This window comes from Micropterus dolomieu, linkage group LG02, assembly GCF_021292245.1.
Source record: "Micropterus dolomieu isolate WLL.071019.BEF.003 ecotype Adirondacks linkage group LG02, ASM2129224v1, whole genome shotgun sequence".
NCBI lineage: Eukaryota > Metazoa > Chordata > Actinopteri > Centrarchiformes > Centrarchidae > Micropterus > Micropterus dolomieu.
In genome coordinates, this window is record NC_060151.1 from 25,529,260 (window position 1) to 25,538,362 (window position 9,103).

The 9,103-nt window shown below is 39.9% G+C and overlaps 1 long non-coding RNA gene across 2 annotated transcripts; it reads left to right on the forward strand.

The window, feature by feature from the left end:
• The first annotated feature begins 710 nt into the window (after nucleotides 1-710).
• LOC123960709 lies at nucleotides 711-3,277 on the forward strand. Of its 2 annotated transcripts, none has more exons than XR_006822578.1 (3): nucleotides 711-773; nucleotides 1,230-1,532; nucleotides 2,361-3,277. It is a non-coding gene; the product is annotated as an uncharacterized LOC123960709 (long non-coding RNA). The 2 variants fall into 2 exon arrangements; XR_006822577.1 differs by lacking the exon at nucleotides 711-773 and adding an exon at nucleotides 922-994.
• The last annotated feature ends 5,826 nt before the right edge of the window (nucleotides 3,278-9,103 follow it).

The following is a 9,103-nucleotide window of genomic DNA, read 5'->3' on the forward strand; positions in this document are numbered from 1 at the left end:
TCAATTACAGGTGACCAAAATTTAGGGGGAATGAGGGTGGGGGTCGTAAACCATGGTGTTTAGGAGATCTATAGATAGTAGAGGTCAATAAAGGTCAAAATCAATTGATGTTGAGAAGAAAATCCACCCAATAAAATTACTTTACAAAAATTTTTAAATACTGTACAGATTTGTAGCAATCCAAGATATCCTGAGCTTTTAATGCCTAGGGGGGTCACAATACACAAACACAGGATCCTACAGTTCCCATACTTCAATTGTGTCGTTTTATTAAACCTCTTGCCTCCTAAATGCCCACTTCTTTCAAACCCCACACCTGCAGTTTTGTAATGCAGGCTTAATGTTAAGTTTCAAGCCCAAGCTAAAATTATTTTCAGTCTTTAGAAATTTATTATTTAGGTATTTTTGTGTCTTTTTAAAGCAAGAAAAAAAATGTTTTGAGAGCATATTTATCGCACTGCAATTAAAATCAAGTTTGTAATTAAAAAACAAACAAAGTTTTAATTGCTAATTTGTCTTCATTGATTGCAAGTCAAAATGTTTTCCTTGCAAGTCAGAAAGTTTTGCAGGTTAAACCTTTTTGCAAGTGAGAGAGTTTTGCAAGCAGAAAAGTCAAAGTCAAAAATGGTCAAAATATGAGATTCTCTTGGTGGGTTTGATTGACCAATCATGGGTTTGCATTGACCGCATGGCCACACCCACAATCCGACCGGCTCCAACCAACACTTAACTCTACTGGAGACGGAGTTGTTACATGTACAGGCTAGATGGAGGTAAATTGACGTTATGTCACTCATTTCAATTGAAATGCTTTTAAATGTCGTATGGCATGATTTAATGATTATTTGTATTGACTGTTGGCAAGGTCACAGAGTATATCGCTGTCTCCTTTATTAGAATGACATTTATAACATTTAGCTAACCGTTAGCTGTCTTGGCATGAAGCTGGACTGGCAGTGCATTTGTGCACTCAGACATGACGAGCTAGGCTAAGGTTAGCTATTTATGTTTAACACATTGTACATGATATCCAGCAAAAATAGTTTTCTGCGACTGTGGTAATTGAAGTTTATGGTCACACAGCATAAACTACACTTTAGACCGCTGATATTACACTGAAAATATAGACTGTTTTCTAGACATTTTGAGGCGTTGCTGCCTTGTTCCATTTTTTTCCTTTAGATGTGACATAGAAGCATTTATTACACTAATTAATTTTCCTCTCACAGTTGCAGTGTGGATTATTGGTGACAGCTATGTCCAGCATAGTGGCCAGAGAGCTGCAGAGAGCTTAGGAAGCATCTTCACCCTGCTGGACGTCTCTTGGTCTGGCTGGCTTCTCCCCTTCTTTTCCCCTCTCTGCAAAGAATGGACACGGTGCTGGATGTCCTCGTCATCCACTGTGGCGGCAAATTTAAAAAAAATTATTTTGACAATGATTCTGTCCATGACTTTAATTAACGGTCAATAAAAGCCAGAAGCTCTGATTTCCGGTTTAGTGACAAAAAATTCTCCTGGCCTGTTTGATTGTGGTAGGTTGAATAAATGTAATTGTGAATTGTCCCGTTGATCACGGTACTGATGTAAACATTGTTTTTCAGGCGTCTGACACAGAAGTTGAGGCAACTTCTTGATAGATGGAGTTGACAAATGAGGGGCCACCAGCCTCCCAGCCGGCAGGCAGGGGCGCTGCCAGGCAAGGCTGGTGATATCCGTTTTTTAGCAACACTTCCCTGCCGTGCCACAATTAGCAGTCATTAGCAGCTCTGGGGAACGTGGGGGGTGAGGGGGTTGGGGAGTGTTGAGGTAGGGGACAGACTTTAACAGCATGGTGAAAGCTTACTCTACTCACGCCTCCACAGCAAACACAGTCCTTTTGATGTGTGTGTGGTCGTGATCATGCACCGAGCAGCATGAAGTAGGCAGAAGCGCTGGAAAATAACCAGACATACACACACTGTCTGTCATGTAAAGACTGAAGCCGATGAGATGGAGTACTTAACACAGTCTAGCAATCCCAGAGGATCAATACTTAAACCAGAGTTATTACTCAGTGTATTACATTTATATTGGCACCACAGCTCTGAAAAGCCACCCTCAATGAACCACATGAAATTGATGTCAAAGGTGACTCCGCACGAAAGGAGCATAAAAGATAATGTGGAAGCAAAACCAAATAAGAGCGGAATCTAGACGGCAGGTTAGCATCATAAGTACACTGGAGCAAACCTAGATGGCCGTTCTTACAGATAAAGACTAGCTGAATGGCCATATACAGGAAAGTGGGCCTCTGAAAGATGACATTGATGCATAGAGGGAAGCTAGAGAAGAGGAGTGACTTCTCTTTTTTTCCTTGGCAGGGGAATGACAGCTTGTCCTCTGCCATGGCCCTCCCTGGTTCTCTGAGCGGCGGGACGGCACCATCTCATCTCTCCCACTGTGATTTGTGCGTCCGATCACAGAGGCAACCACTTTTACAGCTGCTATATTGTCAGGGCTAAGCGGGATGTGGCGTGTGGAGCCACTGCTGTGTGTATTTCTTTGTGTGTGTGTGTGGGGGGGTTGTGTAGCTATCTATGAAAGGAAGACATTAATTTGCTGTATCATTTCATGCTGAGACAGTCACCGCCCCTCCACACACAAACTTTTTTTTCTGCTCTGAAGCTATAGCTCTATAGCTGGCCTGTCTGCCATAATGAACAGCTCGTGTTGGAGAACTGAATCTAAACCAGGGCCATATTGCATATTTCTGTACATGAGAGGAGGGGGGCTGAGAGAGAAACACATCAATAAAGATGACACCGTTTAAGAGGCAGACAACCTTTACAAAAGAGCGCCGGGTTTAATGGGCTGGCCGCGTGGCTCATAAACCACAACCGCATATGACTGCAACAGAGACCGAGAACCAGCTTTACTCAAGGCTGCTGAAGAGAAATGTAACCACTCTGGATGCAAAGACCGGTCTTCTTGCATGAGTCAGCCAGTTAGTCACAACTGCAAGAAATCACACAATCTAGACCCAAGGAATGTAGACCGATCAACCAGATTGAGGTAGCGATGTATCAGGTGTATACTGTGCTGTGGAGCGAACACCAACAGCTAATAACCACAATACCACAGTGCTAAAGTTGCACACATTTCCCAGGGCCAAAGTGTTAGCATCATGACAGCAATTTTTAGTGTTTCATTACTTGTTTTCTGCTTTTGTGGCTACAAGCATGTCCCGTAATGATGATCAATCAAGGAAACTGATAATAAAGTCAAGCACTGCACTGTACAATTTTGTAGTATTTGTTCCCTACGTGATATTTTGTATGAAACTATGTACTTACTAAGTTTGAACAGGAAATATTGTATTTTGTTCTCTTCATTTATCTGACAGCTGTACTTTGCAGGTAAAACATTCAGTATAAACACATAAAATGCATTTCTATAAACACAGTACATTGAGTTTTAAAATTGGCACCAACATTAAGAAGTTATTCTTTCCAAGGCATGCTGTAAAGCTGCGCTAATAGTTTTAATGCAAAACTTCCCAAAGTTCAGTCTTCTTTTGAACCATTTTGATTTCCACTATGATATAAGATAACTTTAGTCAGCTTGAACAATGTTTGGCTACAAAGCATGAGTTTGTAATGACTGGACCACTGTCAGGTCAGTGGCATTTAAGAGGTTAGAACATTTTACCATATTATATTTACTATATTACCATATAGTTAATATAGTACGGATGCACCGATTTATCGAGTGAACATCGGTATCTGTCGGAATTTGCCTTGTTGACTATCTGCGAATAAGATGGCACGAGATGGGCCATTGCTAAAGCTAAAGGGATCACTAACAAGGTGATGAAGTTCATCACATTAGATTACATTTATTCATTTAGCTGACACTTTCATCCAAAGCGACTTAGGTCTGAAGCAACCGGGGGTTAAAGCATCTTGCCCAGGGCCCAGGGATACATTGGTGGATGCGTCAAGGTGGGGGATTGATCCCGGGTCTCTCACACCAAAGGCATGTGTCTTATCCACTGTTTCATCACCACCCCAAGATAACAAACCTTTCTCTGTGGGGGACATGGGGTTTTGAAGCCTGATGGAGTATATGGAGCCTTGCAATACATTTACATTTAGCTACTTTTTAGTTTATGTTTCATAAAAAGACTGTTTTTGTTGGGCTACTTAGAAAACCATCTCTTTAAGCAGACTAAAAAGGCTTTAGAAGCCCCCCCCCCCCAAAAAAGATCTTTTTCAAGTGAAAGAAGGTTATATTGAAAGCTGTTCCATAAATTTGCGAGATTGAATTTGTGCTCATTCAAAAATAGTTTAATGAAATTAAGTGCAGTTTTTTATAATGAATTTTTACCTGGCACAAAAGGGGGAATAAATAACAACAAAACAAAATAAACACTAACAAAAAAAACATTGGTATCGGCTATATTACAATCAGTGCATCCCGAATTAAAACCATATTATTAGGAAACCTCAAAAAATGTCCTATCAACAGTTTATCAAATAAATAAATTGTCAAAGGGGTATTCAACTGCAGGGATTCGTAGCGATAATACTGATGCTTCTTAAGTGCCAGATAAACATAGCTGCTGTGGTAAGTAGCTAAAATAATAATCTCTGACATGAAAAATAAAGGGCTCAGCAAAGAAAATACATAATTATTTGTATCATGAATTCTTTGTCTCTATATCTTCTCCATTATTTTTGATCATGAGCTAACTTAATGTATCATCAATGTAACACTGGTAATCTGAATACATCTTCCACCATACTGTTGTTTTCTGTCGGGTTTATGCAGTTAAAGTGACAAAACTACACATGTAACCCACACTCAAGAAGGAGCAGACTCCACTGCAAAGCTAGATCATGTTTAGTTAGATACCAACTTTACTCAAATGACCACATCTCAGAAGGCCAGCATCTAAGAAGGCAATACTATTATAAACTACCAGCTTTATTAATCATTTATAGTTATTCTTTTGAGGTTAACTAAGAAACTTTAATCAAATGAGTAGGGAGACTGTCTCAGTTTCTTTGGTCAGGGTCAGCTGAAACAGCTTTTATGAAACATACACCAGGCTTCTATAACCGCTCTGCTCTGGAATCTCACACATATGTATAAACTGTAATATTTGAAAAGGAGACAGCGGAAGGGAAAGACACGAGACACAAAGCCACTGGAATATCTACAAGTATATCACTTCATACTTGCATATATTTACATCATTTTGATGTAAATATATGCAAATACATGCAAAACCAGACAGTGACCTCAACTCGCCAGACACAAGAGCAGTAAATATCAAAATTTTAAAGTTTTAACCATTTTTTGTTTTACCACCTGCCAAAAACACTCAACATTTTTCTCATTAATATGCAAATGTGGGGAATCAGATTTGTGTGTTGGATTGAATTAATCCCTGCCACCCCTTCTGCTTGTGCTGTAATCACAAATTACAGACAGGCGTCTGACGATAGGCTAAAGCCTTGAATCCTGTCAGTGGGTCTTTTACCTCGGGGGAGAAATCCCAATCAACACAACTGGTCAGACACAAAGATACGGCAGCAGCATAGTAATGTGGCACATCCGCTGTCAGTTTCAAAAGGATATTAATTCTCCCTTTTCTCTTTTCCTTATCTCTCTGTTCTTATAGAGTCATTGTGGAGCAGCAATAGTAGGCCCATGCAGTGGCCAGTTTCCTGACATGTTCATCAGCGGGCAATTTGTTCACATTTAACAAGAGGGATGTTTGAGGAGATAAAATGCCTCTATCCTCTCAACGCAATTCCTTAAGATTTAGAGTTAGCAAGGAGGGTGCATGTCACTTCTATTCATCCTCCTTTTAACTAACCCTGTATCATGATGATTTTACTGCATGTGAATAACAGAACAAAAACTAATTATTTAGATGTAGCAGGTAGTTTCATCCAGCCTATAAGAAAGGTCGAAAACAAGCAGAGTGGAAATAGTTTTGATAAAACATAACAGGCTGTGGTTTATTAGGTTGATACTTCCACACACAAAACTAGAGCGTTAGTTTGCAATGTGTGTTTTGTTCTTTTTTTTCATCATCATCATGTATGGGCAATGCTTTGGAGAGAGTATTTCAGAAAGCACTCACTTTTTTTGATAGCTGTAACATTATACTGTAATTGTTGAGTGTTTGCCTCTGTATGTAAGCATGCGCATTTCCAGTTGCAAACCCGTTTACATGTTCAATATTGAATCTTGTGTACATCCTAAATTTAATTTAACATGTGTATTGTGTCTCCTCAGAAGTCTCTCCCAGACCCAGATGGTTGCATGATGAAATGAAAAAATGACAAGAGCATCCACCTGTAAGATGAGTGTCAGGAATGCCGGGCAGACTGCTGAGACATTCATAAGCAGAGTCACGCTGAGGAGTGAAAGTGTGACGTCCCCCGTGAACAGCATCAGTAGTTACATCTGTGAGAGAGGAGAGGAAAATATACAGGTCTCATTCAGATGACAAAGAGGGACAGACAATCTGCGTAGCGGCATTATTTCAACTCCCTTCTGACAGTACTCTAATTTAATGAGGCACACTGTGAGCGCTCGGGTGAGTCTCTGTCTCACCTTGTCTGGAGCAAGGTCAATCTGCAAACACAAGGGCACGCAGAGGAAACAATAGCAAAACAAAGCCAGGCCTTGTAAAGGAAAACTGAAAAAGCCAGATTACAAACCACCAACAGTGCAAACAAGAAAGGCCATGCTGGCAGCCCAGAATATCCCAATAATTAAACTGTAATAGCAGACAGGTTGTAAACAATGTTTGCTGTGCAGAGAGCAGTAATAGCATTTTACTTAGGAGAGGACCTGGCCAGATTATTAAATGGTGTTGCACACCTCCCCTGATGTGCTAAAGTGCGACACTACAAACACTGCTATCTTAGTCACAGTGACGACAGCCAAACAACAACAACGATCTCTTCCAAACAAACAAACAAACACACGCGCACACACACACACAGACTTACAGAGACTGTAATTCCAGCCTCTTGGCTTCACCACGTCCTTCCTCCCTCCATCTGTCTGTCACCACAGACACGCACGCCATTCCAGGCAGCAGTCGCCTGGCAACATGGCTCAGCCTCTGAACATATTTCCCAGTTCGGGTAAGATATACACTTTCAGCTACAGTGTTATTTCATTAGAACAGAGCATGTGGGTTTGTGTTTCTGCATCTCTGTCTCCAGCCACCTGCTTTTATTGGAGCCTGCCCCCGGAGTGTTTGCTGGGGGAATATTAAAAAGACGACTGCCGTTGAACGGGATATTATAACATAATTAGCAGGGGTTCCAGGCTGGCACACCGCACGAAAACAGATGGCCTGCTAATTCTATTAGCAGGGCAGAAATGACCGCATAGCTTTTAACGCTGGCAGAGCGCTCTGACCTTCAAGCCCCTGGTAATGGCCTGGTGCACAGACCCCCAAACTATTACAAGATACTTTCACTGACCCTGGACACTTCCTATTAAACCTTTTATGAATTGGAGTACAATGCTCCCATATTATTCAGTTTTCATGTTTTGTTCTCAAATACATGAAGGTTCAGATAAGAATAAAACACTTAATTATGTTTCACAATAAGTGTAGGCTAAGTGTAGTTAAGCTGAAAAGTTCTTTATTGAATATTTTGAAGTGTCATAGTAGGAAAAGCACAGGTGTTACTAATAACATCATTGATTGCTCTGTTTGATAAAATTGTCCCAGTAAACCATGACAGTGTGACAGTGAGCCAGCATGCACATCAGAACCCTAAAGCTGAATCCTCTAAATGGAATCCAGCCATCATTTACACCTGTGCTTCAAGTGTGACGTGTCAAAATGTCTTCTGTGTAAACAGCCTGTATCAGCTTCTGTAACTCAAATTAGCTGCTAAATGGAGGTTTTCCAAGTGACCCTTTTCACAGTAGACATTTTGACTTGTCATAGCAGGCAAAACACAGGTGTAATGGATAACAAAAGCATTGCTCTGCTACACTAAATGTAATACAGCCATAAATAATGTTTATACCTGTGTTTCAAAAAATCACTCACACCAGAAAATGACAAAATAAAATGTAATTCACACACCTTTAGGAAGTAGGTGTTACAAGTAGTTTGGGGATGTAGTACCTAATTGCAGGTTATGCAGTGGCTACTGTTTTCATGTGGCTTTGTTAATGCCAAATTTAAAAAAATAAAAGAGGAAAGCTTTATTGCTGCTGCTTTTCACTCGGTAGGGTTATATAAATTAGATCATGTGTCACAGCTCATTTGATAGCTTCTTTAATGTTGGACCTTTCATTTATCTCCTTTTCCTAAAAGGTGGTCAACAGTACAAATCTGTCAGCTTTGTGTGTCTAATTTACTTCATTCCATGAGCAAATCCACGGATGGGACATCCCATAAAATGAACTGATTTTAGTTAGACATTCCATTGTTAGTAATGCTGGTGTGACCAAAACCTTTAAAAGCAAATCAGAAATAGAGCTGGATTAAAGCTAGACACACATTAATAGGAGTAAGTTTTGATTTAGTTCAGTGTTAGATTTCTCCCATTGATGGCACCACCGCTACTCTAGGCAGATGTATTGTATGCAATCAGGCTGTCCTGTGCTTTAAATATACAGGTGCTGGTCATATAATTAGAATATCATCAAAAAGTTGATTTATTTCAGTAATTCCATTCAAAAAGTGAAACTTGTATAATGTATACATTCATTCCACACAGACTGTATATTTCAAGTGTTCATTCCTTTTAATTTTGATGATTATAACTGACAACTAATGAAAATCCCAAATTCAGTATTTCCCGAAAATTAGAATATTTTGAAAAGGTTCAATATTGAAGACACCTGGTGCCACACTCTAATTAACTCAACAAATGTGTTTCTAAAAAAGAAGATAAATGAGGCTTTCTTTCAACATGCTTCACTTTGTCTCCATCAATCTGCACCAGCATCTGAAAACACAGTTCTTGCGTTCCTCACGTCATATGTTTGTAGCTGCTGTAACCCTAACGTGTTATTTTATTGTAGGAGGTGCACATATGGGAACTGAAATTGCAAATTACTTTTTTCATAT